Source organism: Giraffa tippelskirchi, chromosome 5, assembly GCF_054371585.1.
Source record: "Giraffa tippelskirchi isolate mGirTip1 chromosome 5, T2T-mGirTip1v1.2.pri, whole genome shotgun sequence".
Classification (NCBI taxonomy): domain Eukaryota; kingdom Metazoa; phylum Chordata; class Mammalia; order Artiodactyla; family Giraffidae; genus Giraffa; species Giraffa tippelskirchi.
The window spans coordinates 188,223,774-188,236,287 of NC_137279.1; the positions used below are offsets into that span (position 1 = coordinate 188,223,774).

General features: G+C 44.7%; 1 long non-coding RNA gene across 1 annotated transcript in view; it reads right to left on the reverse strand.

Annotated features, from left to right (window-relative positions):
* The window catches only part of LOC145504822 (uncharacterized), a 34,963-nt gene that overhangs the window by 6,993 nt on the left and 15,456 nt on the right, over positions 1-12,514 (reverse strand). Inside the window, exon 4 of the long non-coding RNA XR_014052539.1 lies at positions 266-416. This is a non-coding gene — a long non-coding RNA (uncharacterized LOC145504822). The remainder of the gene's footprint in view (positions 1-265; positions 417-12,514) is intronic.

Below are 12,514 nucleotides of genomic sequence, written 5' to 3' on the forward strand. Positions count from 1 at the left end.
TACAATTGAAACAGTAGAATAAATATGTGTACTTAACATTGCCAATTATATTCTGAAAGTATGAGTATTTATTTGTTTACTTGTTTATATGAATAGAACAAATGCCAGAAAGTTGCAAGCTATTTATCTCTGGCTTATAGGATTAAATTTTATTTTCCATTTTGCAATTTTTACTTTTTCATATATTTTAAGCTTTGATAAAGAATAAATTTCTCAAAAAATCCTGTAAATTTCCATCAATATAATTCCACACTCAAAAACTAACCTTTTAATTGTGGTCTGGGGACTTCCCTGGTGATCCAGCAGTTAAGACTCCATGTTTCCACTGCAGGAGGGCATGAGTTCCTTGGACGGGACCCTGAGACCCTGAGTGCCACTCAGCACAGCCGAAGGAGTAAATGTAATTTCGGTCTGACCTTCAATGAAGTTACATACGGTGATCAAGAGGATGTATTTCTGAAGTCAAACAGCTCTTGCCTCAAAAAATCTACCACTTTCTAGCATTTGACCTTGAGCAAGAAACCTCAGTCCACCTGCTTCCTTATCCATAAGATGAGGTTTTTAATAATGACCCCTTTCAGGTTCCTTCTAAGGATTGAATGAGATGATTAATTCCCTTCAATGATTATTGCTCACTGTGTTCATTTTGTATCCAAGTGAGGAGGCCGTGGCCAGCACCCAGCAGCTGCTCAACAAATAGTGAGTGAGCAAGCGGGCACATCTGAACACACGTGTGTGCCGAATGCATGACCGTGGAGTCATACCAAAAGTCAGGCCAATACAACCTTATTTTTCTACATTTTGGGGCTGACATTTTGTGTAGCTTGTGATACGTAAAAATGACTATCAAATTTAAAACCTCCAGCTTCCTTTTATTAAAAATCTTAATGGAGTTTTACATTTTGTCTTTAAGCTTTAATTGTGTTGACAAGCTCAGTTGACATCATAATTGATAATACTTTCATTTTGTCAATTTTAAATAAACTTCAGTTATTTGGGATTTAGTAAGTAACCTCTGTACTGGGCTCAAAGATCTGAGCAATCTGAAAGTGATTTAGGGGCAAAATTCTTCCTTTTTCTTCTGTTGCTTTCTCTTGACTTCTATCACTTTCTTCAAACAGGTAATCACTGTTATCAATCCCTTAGGTACTTTTCCTGGGAATTTTAAATATATATTTATTATAAATTAAATTATGTCCAAGTCCTAATGTCAAGTACCTGTGAATGACTTTATTTGGAAATGAATAAAGGAAATAGGATCTTTGCAGATGTAATCAAGTCACAGATCTAAAAATGAGATTATCCTGGATTTATAATGACCCTGAAATCCAAAGACAGGTGTCATTTCCAGAGACAGGTAACCTTTGTGTCTTTGAGACACAAAGAAAATGCCATGTGAAGACACACAGAGACTGAAGTGATGGGGCCTTAAGCCAAGGACCACCTGGAACCCCCAGATGCTGGGAGAGACAGGAAGGATTCCTTCCTAGAGCCTTCGGATGAAACAAAACATGGTCCAGCTGACATCTTGATTCAGAGTCTCTGACCTCCAGAATTGTAAAAGAATAAATTTATGTTGTTTTTAAGCCATGAGATTTTTTGGTAATTTGTTAATAGCAGTCCTAGGAAACTGATAAAAAACATCTAAAAATATTTGTGGACTTTCATTTACTATTTAACAGTGCTTCTTAGAGTTTTTTATGTGTTATCTACCCTACTGTTATCAAAGTCAAAGCCCTGAATAGTTTTTAAACCATAGGAAAGTTGGAAGAAAAATATTTTCTACTCTTTGGTAATGCTGGGGCTTAATTACACGTTTCTTGAAGTGCAGCTTCAGGGAATTTCAAAACACATAATTTAGCCTTCCTCTAGAGTATGAAATATTCTATTGGAACAAACAAGAGTTGGGCTGTTATAGTCAGTTCATCTTACCCAGAAGGTAGAAGTATTAATTCATACATTCAGAGAGAGGAAGAGAGAATTTACCTAAAGTTCAGTTCAGTTCAGTCACTCAGTCGTGTCCAACTCTTTGCGACCCCATGAACTGCAGCACACCAGGCCTCCCTGTCCATCACCAACTCCCAGAGTCCACCCAAACCCATGTCCATTGAGTCAGTGATGCCATCCAGCCATCTCATCCTCTGTTGTCCCCTTTTCCTCCTGCCCCCAATCCTTCCCAGCATCAGGGTCTTTTCAAATGAGTCAGCTCTTCGCATCAGGTGGCCAAAATATTGGAGTTTCAGCTTCAACATCAGGCCTTCCAGTGAACACTCTGGACTGATCTCCTTTAGGATGGACTGTTGGATCTCCTTGCAGTCCAAGCAACTCTCAAGAGTCTTCTCCAACAACACAGTTCAAAAGCATCAATTCTTTGACGCTCAGCTTTCTTTATAGTCCAGCTCTCACATCCATACATGACCACTGGAAAAACCATAGCTTGACTAGACGGACCTTTGTTGGCAAAGTAATGTCTCTGCTTTTTAATATGCTGTCTAGGTTGGTCATAACTTTCCTTCCAAGGAGTAAGCGTCTTTTAATTTCATGGCTGCAATCACTATCAGCAGTGATTTTGGAGCCCAGAAAAATAAAGTCAGCCACTGTTTCCACTCTTTCCCCATCTATTTGCCATGAAGTGATGGGACCGGATGCCATGATCTTAGTATTCTGAACGTTGAGCTTTAAGCCAACTTTTTCACTCTCCTCTTTCACTTTCATCAAGAGACTCTTTAGTTCTTCTTCACTTTCTTCTATAAGGGTGGTGTCATCGGCATATCTGAGGTTATTGATATTTCTCCTGGTAATCTTGATTCCAGCTTGTGCTTCCTCCAGACCAGCATTTCTCATGATGTACTCTACATATAAGTTAAATAAGCAGGGTGACAATATCACGATCCAGATAATCATGATGGTGTAATCACTCACCTAGAGCCAGACATCCTGGAATGTGAAGTCAAGTGGGCCTTAGAAAGCATCACTACGAACAAAGCTAGTGGAGGTGATGGAGTTTCAGTTGAGCTATTTCAAATCCTGAAAGATGATGCTGTGAAAGTGCTGCACTCAATATGCCAGCAAATTTGGAAAACTCAGCAGTGGCCACAGGGCTGGAAAAGGTCAGTTTTCATTCCAATCCCAAAGAAAGGCAATGCCAAAGAATGCTCAAACTACCGCACAGTTGCACTCATCTCACATGCTAGTAAAGTAATGCTCAAAATTCTCCAAGCCAGGCTTCAGCAATACATGAACCATGAACTTCCAGATGTTCAAGCTGGATTTAGAAAAGGCAGAGGAACCAGAGATCAAATTGCTAACATCCGCTGAATCATCAAAAAAGCAATAGAGTTTCAGAAAAACATCTATTTCTGCTTTATTGACTATGCCAAAGCCTTTGACTGTGTGGATCACAATAAACTGTGGAAAATCCTGAAAGAGATGGGCATACCAGACCACCTGACTTGTCTCTTGAGAAACTTGTATGCAGGTCAGGAAGCCACAGTTAGAACTGGACATGGAACAACAGACTGGTTCCAAATAGGAAAAGGAGTCCGTCAAGGCTGTACATTGTCACCCTGCTTACCTAAAGTGGCCAATTTTAATTTCTGCATTTCCTAGATTTTAACACTGTATTAAGCTGAAACACTGAAAATAAATGTGTCTTGCTTGGAACCAAAGGCAGAAAATTGCATGTCTCCTGAATAGTGCCAGGCATGAACACTCTTGTCACTAGATGGTGGGATGGGGAGGAAGGAATAAACAAGGGCTTGGATCGGTTAGCTGTGAGGAGTCCCTAGGGGTAGGGAGGGAGGGGGCTTGGGAGGGCAGCAATTTACAGAGTAGGACAGAGCTACTTCACTTTAATGACTGGTTCTGCGTTCCTATGCCAGTCAGTTGCATGTGGTACCAGTGATGTTGGTAGAAACAACACATCTGCCAAGTGCTTTCCCACCCATTACCTTGATTCTACAATAACACTTGAGTATAACTGCTCTTCCATTTCACAGATGTAGCCACCAAAGCCCTAGGATATAAATGACCCTCCTAGGGGTAGCCCCAATAATAATAAAAGCCCCAATAAAAGTTTTGCATGCAGGCCCTAAACTCGTATTTAAGAATTTGAAGTTCAACCCTCTTTTCATTAAACAATGGCTACTTTTTAAACTTGGCTTCCCAAGTGGCGCTAGTGGTAAAGAACCTGTGTCCCATTGCAGGTGACATATGAGACATGGGTTTGATCCCTGGGTTGGGAAGATCCCCTGGAGGAAGGTATGGCAACCCACTCCAGTATTCTTGCCTCGGAAATCCCATGAACAGAGGAGCCTGGTGGGCTACAGTCCATAGGGTCGCACAGAGTCAGACACGAGTGAAGCGACTTAGCATAGATACACACACTTTTTAAATGGCATCCCAGGTGGCTCAGTGGTTAAAGAAATCCTTCTTCCAATGCAGGAGACCCAGGTTTGATCCCTGGGTGAGGAAGATCCCCTGGAGGAGGAAATGGCAACCCTCTTCAGTATTCTTGCCTGGCAGGTTGCAGTCCGTGGAGTGACAAAGAGTTAGACATGACTTAGCAACCAAATAATAACAAGCCAAGAGATTAAACCAGTCAATCCTAAAGGAAATCAGCCCTGAATATTCATTGGAAGAACTGATGCTGAAGCCGAAGCTCCAATTCTTTGGCTACCTGATGTGAAGAAATGACTCATTGGAAAAGACCCTAATGCTGGGAAAGATTGAAGGCAGGAGGAGAAGGGGATGACAGAGGATGAGATGGCTGGATGGCATCACCGATTTGCTGGACATGAGTTTGAGCAAGCTCCGGGAGTTGGTGATGGACAGAAAAGCCTGGCGTGCTGCAGTCCATGGGATCACAAAGAGTTGGAGATGACTGCGCCACTGAACTGAACTGAATCTTCCCTCCTGGGGCAGACAACCAAGCTGGTTTCCATTTCAGATGAGAGGACTAAGAAAGTTCCACTGGAGCCAGAGAAGATGCCCGTGTCCAGGCTGCCACGGGAGCTGTGATGAGGGTCAGCTTCTCAGATGAAGAACCCTTAGGGATGTATTATGGATGAATCTGAAGACTGTGGTGGGGGTGGAGAAAGCAAATGTACCTGCTCAGCAAATTACCTAATCAAGGTGGATATCAGAGTCAAAAACATGTGTTGACTTTACCCAGTACATAGCAGAACGTGATAACCCAAAAAAGTCAAACACAAAATTCAAGATAACAGCCAAAATACATTACTTAATGGGAGAACAAGATTGAGAAGGGCACATTCTTGCATTTGAAGCTGACAACAAAAGGCACAGTTTACCTTCTTTTTCGGGGGGGAGGGGTGCAGGGGGGAGGGGCGGGCGGGAACCAGGGGGTGGTGGGGCCGGAGAACTCAGGGCGGGGGGTGGGATGGGGGGAGGAAGGTCTTTTGTTCCTGTGCTGCTGGGTGCTGGAGAGGGCGTTCTGCAAGTCAGGTCTAAAGACAAACAGTTGGCCAGCGCCCTCGTATCACCTTATATCAGCCAATGCCCAGGTGGTGGCCAAGGCTTGCAGCTCTTTCTATAGGTTTGCAGGCAGAGAAAATAAAGCATCTCTCTTTTTCTCAAAATTCCAGTAGGCCTCGCAGTTGCCAAAGCTGAAGTGTGATGAGTGCTGTGCCTGCCCTTCTGCAGGCTGCATTTGCATCGTTTATTCCTGCTTTGAGGCTGAATAATGGATTCCGGTCCTGAGCAGTAGAAACTCTACAAAAAAGATTAGCCAGGCTGCGCTAGGTTTCGTGCTCTGGTGAACCGTGTCCCACTTTTGCTGCTGCGGCTCTTAGGGAACAAACCCAAGGCGCTCACCTCTGAGGACGGAGACCTGGGGACTCAGAGGAGATGGGGAGAGCCTGGTGCAAACCAGAGGGTGATTCTCCTGCATTGTCTGCGGCAAGCGAAACAGCAGAGGAGGCTGGCCTCGCTCTACTAAACCTGAGAGTGAGTTTAGGCCCTCTGGGTGCAGGGAAGAACTGCCCATTGGTGTCACATGACTCTAGGGTTTAGATGACCTCCAAGGGTCACCCAGCAAGTGAGAGATGCAATCATGACCATGAGTTAGGAACAAGTTTATATTTGAACCAAGTATTAAAGCCCTACCTTCAAAAGGAAGAGAGTCTCCACCTACAACAGCAAAGTAGATTAACTCCATGTTGTTAAAACTAATAACAAATTAGCATGAAAGAGTCAAGGACGGAAATGATATGAAATCCAGAATTTGCTTCAAAATAACCGTACAGGGAGGAGGGGACTGGGTAGGGTCGAGCGGAAGGGAGAGTAAGTCATGAGTTAATCATTGCTGCAGCCGGGATTGGGGTACAGAAGGGTTCTTTACTCTGTCAAGTAGCATGTACTTTTGAAACTTTCCACCATGAAAGTCTTTTTTTTTTAAGTATCCCATTTAGAACAAAAAGCAGCAAACACATTAAATTAAACCTTCCAAGAGATGTACTGTATCTATATCTTTAAAAAAAAAATCTATAATGCCTAACGGAAAAACCTGAAGCCTCAAATAGAAAAACAGAATATTCCTGGATGGGAATTTTTGTTACCATAATGATCCCAATTTTCACCCTAATTAATCTGTAAATTCAATGTCTCCCAGTTGACATTCCTGCAGGATTTATTGAAACTTGCTTCTCAACTTCATATAGAAAAGAAAGTATGCAAGAATAGCAATGACATTTTAAAAAGAAAAAGAACGAAAAGGAAATTATCTTACCAAGTATCGAAACACATTACAAAGCTATAATTAAAATAGTGTGGTATTGGCATTAGAAAGGACATGTATTAATAGAACAAAATAGAGAATTCAGAAATAGGCACATGTTGATATGAAAATCTGGCTTAATTTAGAGATGACATTTCAAATCCTTCCCCTTCCTGACTGGGGACAAATTCAGGTTTTCACTTGGAAAAAAAACGTACTTATAAAAATGCATCTATATGTCAATATGCTAATACATTGATATAGCTATGTATACCCTATTTCTATAGTTATGCAAAATTGTTTTTTAACTTAAATACTTATTTTATATTTTATACTCTTCTTTTGAAAACTAGTTTATTACATTTGCTTATATATTCCACGTAGACTAATTTTACAAGGAATAAATAAAGGTAACAAAACGCTTCCAGCTCTATGGCACTTATAATTTGCATACATAAATGTAGACTGTGCATACGTGCTAAGTCGCTTCAGTCACATCTGACTCTTTGCAACCCTATGGACCGTAGCCTACCAGCCTCCTCTGTCCATGGGATTCTCCAGGCAAGAGTACTGGAATGGGTTATCATTCCCTCCTCCAGGGGTTCTTCCAAACCCAGAGAATGAACCCTCATCTCTTGCATCTCATGCACTGGTAGGAGGATTCTTTATCACTAGTGCATGTTTTGTATATATGTGTGTGTATTTGTACGTGACATACATGGCGATATGAGGAGACCTGAAGGTGCGGTGAGGAGGGGAGGAAGACCCCTGGTGGGGAGACCTTGCAGGCAGGAGGAGCCTGGTCCAGCCCCAGGAGAGCATCCCAGGGAGCCCACGTGGGAAGCCTGGAGGCTCCGCTGGATTGAGATGTCAGAACAGCAGGGTGTGACCACGGAGAGGGGTCCACGGAGGGGAGGCGCAATCAGTGGGGGTGGAAATAACTGGGAGACCCCACCTGGGCTGTCAAGAGTGTTAAGAGTCACCCTGAACTTGAGAAGGAGCCAGCAAATACCACTGACAGAAGAACAGAGCAAGGACACGACTGGGTGGACGACGAAGCAGGAACACGCCCAACCGGATGCTGGTAGGACCCTCTGGAGGACACTCAGAGACACAGGGAGCAGGGACAAGCGTGCGAGTCTGGCTGCCACTGCCGTGACCTGATCTAGACGAGAGCCTGGAGACCCCTGGAGAGCAGCGGCAGAGGCCAAGGTCTGGCTACCGACGGGAAGAGGGAGGAGGGAGTCAGACACTGGACAGGGTCACAGCCAGGTGCCCGTGGCCGTCACCGGGGAGCATCTCTTATTAAACAACGATGCAGGGTCATTGCTGTTTCTGCAGGAGCTCCGTGGGTGACTCCCCCAAATGGCCAGAGCTGAGAACCACCGAGGTTTGGGGCCACGATGGCTGGAGAGGGTTGTGAACTGAGACAGACAAGAAGGAAGAAGAGGCGATTGGAGGAAGGCAGTCGGGGTGCATCTGTGGTGCCTGTGGCCCATTCTCCTGGAGAGGCTGGTTCCCACCCCAGGTGTGGGGAGGCGCCAGGTCACCAGAAGGTGCTTGTCAAGTGATATGGCACCTGTCTTAGGAAGCTCGGGCCACTGTGACAAAATCCCAGAGACCAGGCATCTTACGCAGCAGGCGTCTGCTTCCTCACTGTCCGGGAGGCTGCAAGTTCAAGGTCAAGGTGTGGGCAGGGATGGTTTTTGGTGAGACCCTCTGCTCTGTTTGCAGGTGGGGGTACCTTCTCGCCATGTTTTCTTGCAACCTGTCCTCTGGTGTCTGTTTGTGTCCTAATCTCCTCTTCTTATGAAGTCACCAGTCAGATAAGATTAGGGCCTCACTTTCACCTAATCACCTTGTTAAAGGCCTTATCTCTAAATACAATCACATTCTGAGCTACTGGGCACTGAATTTGGGGGGTACATAATTTGGCCGATAAAAGCATCTTAGCTTTGTCCCCTGAGCTCTTGGAGGACCAGCTGCCAGCAGGTCCATATGACAAGGAGCTGGTGACATTCCAGTTTGGGGGGATGTTTCTTACAGGGTGTATATACTTAACCTCCCTGAAATCCATCCCCACCAGACCGTGGATGGACGGGGCCGGGGAGAAGGTCTGATGACTATGTCTCACCCGGGGAATAAACATGCTTTCATGTCCTTAAAGTCAAAACAAGAACAAGTGGTTACTCTGTGTCTGATGTACCATCACATTCACCCTCACATCAGCCAAGATGCGACCTGTCTCCCATCACTATCTTTGTTTCTAAGATGAAAAGCAGGAGGCGTGACCTGTTGGAGGTCCCTCGACTGGGAGGCGGCAATGCCAGGTCTTGCTCTTGGCCCATCTGACTCTCCAGAGCCCTTGACTTTAACCCCCACACCACGCTGCTTCTCTCAAGTCATTTCAAACCGTATTTCTTTTGTTTAGAAACATTTTTGATTCTTTTAGAACTAAAAGTGCTTAAGCAGTGCTTGGATCAAGGAGGTGATCTTCTGTTAAAGTTTTCAAACTGTTTCTTCTCCCTGTGACCCTGGAAGGCCTTGATGGTGTTACTGATATGACAGCGGGGAGCAGTCCCACTTGGATGTTCTCCGGGTGGCCTCTCAGCAAACACAAGTGTAGTCGTCTCAGGCAGCCCCGACAGCGAGACAGAGAAGCAGAGGAGAGATGATGGGCCCAGAGAGGGGCACAGAAAAGAGGTAGCAATGACCAAAAGGGCATTTTGATTTCTGTTTCCCGGCAACACTCAGGCCACGGTGCCAGGGAATGAACTGGGTTGAGTTGAGTGATGTGGTCCAGGCCTGGTGGTGCCAAAATAAATGTCGAGGGGAGTAGAAAGTCTCCCTGGGCCTCATGGCATGAACGTGGGGAGAACAGAGCATCGAGGAACTCAACACAAAGGTCCGTGTCTTTGTCCACCGTCAACCAGTGACCAGTCACATTCAAGGAGAGAATTGCACCGATCGGTGGAAGATGGGTGGTTTGCCAACAATGTATAAGAAGCATCACTGCCATTCAGGGATGTGCTGTGTGTGTTCAGTCAGTCGTGTCCGACTGTCTGTGACCCCATGGACTGTAGCCCGCCAGGCTCCTCTGGCCATGGGATTCTCCAGGCAAGAAAACTGGAGCGGGTTGCCATTTCCTCCTCCAGGGGATCTTCCCAACCCAGGAATTGAACCCACGTCTCCTGTGGCTCCTGGATTGCAGGTGGAATTTTTACCTGCTGAACCATCGGGGAAGCCCATCTTTCAAGGATACTGCCTTCACATTCCACTTGGAAAGAGAAGCATATAAACAATATATCCCAAAGAGACTAATTACTTGGGGAAGTTGTTTTTAAAAACCAATAAAGGTTAGACAGAAATCAGTGCTACCCACATCAGGCCTTGTATTAATAAAGACACATGCAGGATTTTAGCTGAGAAAATGGTGTTCTTCCATTACAAGCCTCTGATCCATGGAGGTAGACATGCACACAGCCTCTAAAGTTATTTGCTGAGGAAATGTTATGTTAAATATTATTTCTGAATATCCTCTTCTTATCTCCAGTGTGCAGTAAGATGGAAATCATCAGGTATCTTTGGAAATCACCTTTGAGTTGAAAACATCTGGGTATTGCAGGAAATGGAATGAATTCACTGAAGGAAAAAATTACCTTACTTTTCATATATTGTCCAACCAGGGCAAGTATACTCAAATGAAATAAAATTTCTTTCAGTGGCTGCCACAGAAGCCATTAAAGAAAAATGTTGGCACCATCATAGCAGAAGCAAGTTTGTTTTTTAAGGGCAAAAAAAAAAAGAAGAAGAATTGGAAAGAATAATTTATATTGCTAAACAGATATGTTCCTATTCCCCCCTTAACTGACATCATTTATGGGTGTCTTCTCCTCCTGATGGATTGTCCAAGGCCGAATTATAATTGCCTGAGGACTTTCCCTGGCCAAGAGTACAAGTTTGGCTTCCTGTGAGCAGATGGGTATGGCAAGAAGGATCAGAAGGCTGGGATGGTCACTCCCCACTCTGGGCAGGGGGGTGTGGCATGGGAGGGGCGGGGAGGCGGGTCCATTACAAATCACTCTGAGCTCATCTCTTGTTAGATAGCACAAGTCTTCCCTAATGGAATGGGCAACAAAGACCTATAATAATAGATGCTGTAAATATGTATAAACACCAGTTATCTTGAATTTCAAATATTCGTATAGGACAAAAAGGGATGTATTTCCCTCATTATTGATTCAAATATATTCTAGTCCGTTTGTGTGATAATGAATTTCTTACCCTCTCTGTGCTGACTTATTCTGTTTCCTAGAGTGTTTCTTTTTTCCCCTCCCAAAAGGACCCAGTGAGAGCCTTGGATTGAGATAGCTTGAAGGAAGGGTGGCTGTTGAGTTTGGAGACAAGTACAAACCACTGTCTTCTTTCCAAGTCACCATGAAGTCTGAGTCTTCAGCCACGAGAGGCCCTGGGGACCCAGGGATCATCCATTCTATATCCTGCACCATATTTGTCCTTATAACACATTGGGTGCCTCATCGTTAATATTTGAAAGTTTGAGATCATGAGATCTCAAACATTCATTAACTCAGACTAAATGCTTGGATTTGCCCTAGATGTAACAACTCAGAATGGTTACAGGAGAAAGCACCCCTGAGAAAAAGTGAGCTGACATTCACTCCAGACAACCTCGGGATGGCTGGGGGGTCTCAACACTCCAGTGCAGAGCTGCTGTAACCAACCTGTGCCCCTCATGTCTTACTTGTAGCTTGCCAAGTTAATGACACCTACTGTTTTGGCTTGACCATCTGCAGTGTTGACAAAGAGCTTGCCAGAGTGTGTGTGTTGGTCATGTCTGACTCTTTGTGATCCCATAGACTGTAGCCTGCCAGGCTCCTCTGTCCATGGGATTCTCCAAGCAAGAATACTGGAGCGAGTCGCCATTCCCTTCTCCAGGGGATCTTCCCAGCGTAGGGACTGAACCTGGGTTTCCTGCATTACAGGCAGATTCTTTACCCTTGAGTCACCAGGAGTGGCGCTAGAGAGCTGATGTTTATTAAATATTTCATTGAATGATACTATAATAACGTGATAACATTGTTCACTGTCCCCATATGGAAAACGAGAATGAGGTCTGTCACTTCTAGGCAACACTAGGAAAAGCTGGAATGCAGTCTCAGCTTTTCTCCACGAAGCACTGGTGATCCAGCCTGCTCTCCCGAGAAAAGCTTCCCAGAGAATGGGCCATGCTCAAGACACTCGCTATCTTGCCCACCTCCTTCTCTTGGTAGGTGCTCAATACATGACGCCCAACAAACTCCAATCCAGATGAGAGCAGCACCATGCTTGATCCATGGAGTTGCATCCAAGGAAGCAAAGAGGGGGAAGGAATTCAGATCTTTACATCAGGAGCTCCAAAATGCCCAAGAGAAACAAACGACACGGAGAAGCCAGCTTTCCTTGATGTCCTCACCTGTTCTCTGTCCTTCTTCCTCTTGCTCCACAGCTGACAGTGGCTCCCCCAAATGTCAGTCTCCTCCAAAAGAGCCCCTCAAAACGCCTTCTCTGCAACTTGGCCACCATGACTCCTGACCTCTTCTCCTTGCTATTCTACCAGAACTTGTAAGGTGTCTTCCCAACAGACACACTTTCTCTTTCAAAATACCAACTTCTTTCTCTCTCCTCCAGGCTGTGAACACACACACAGACACACATGTACACACGTGCACACACACATACACACACGCTAGTCAAGTCAGAAAAAAGCAAGTGGTAGGT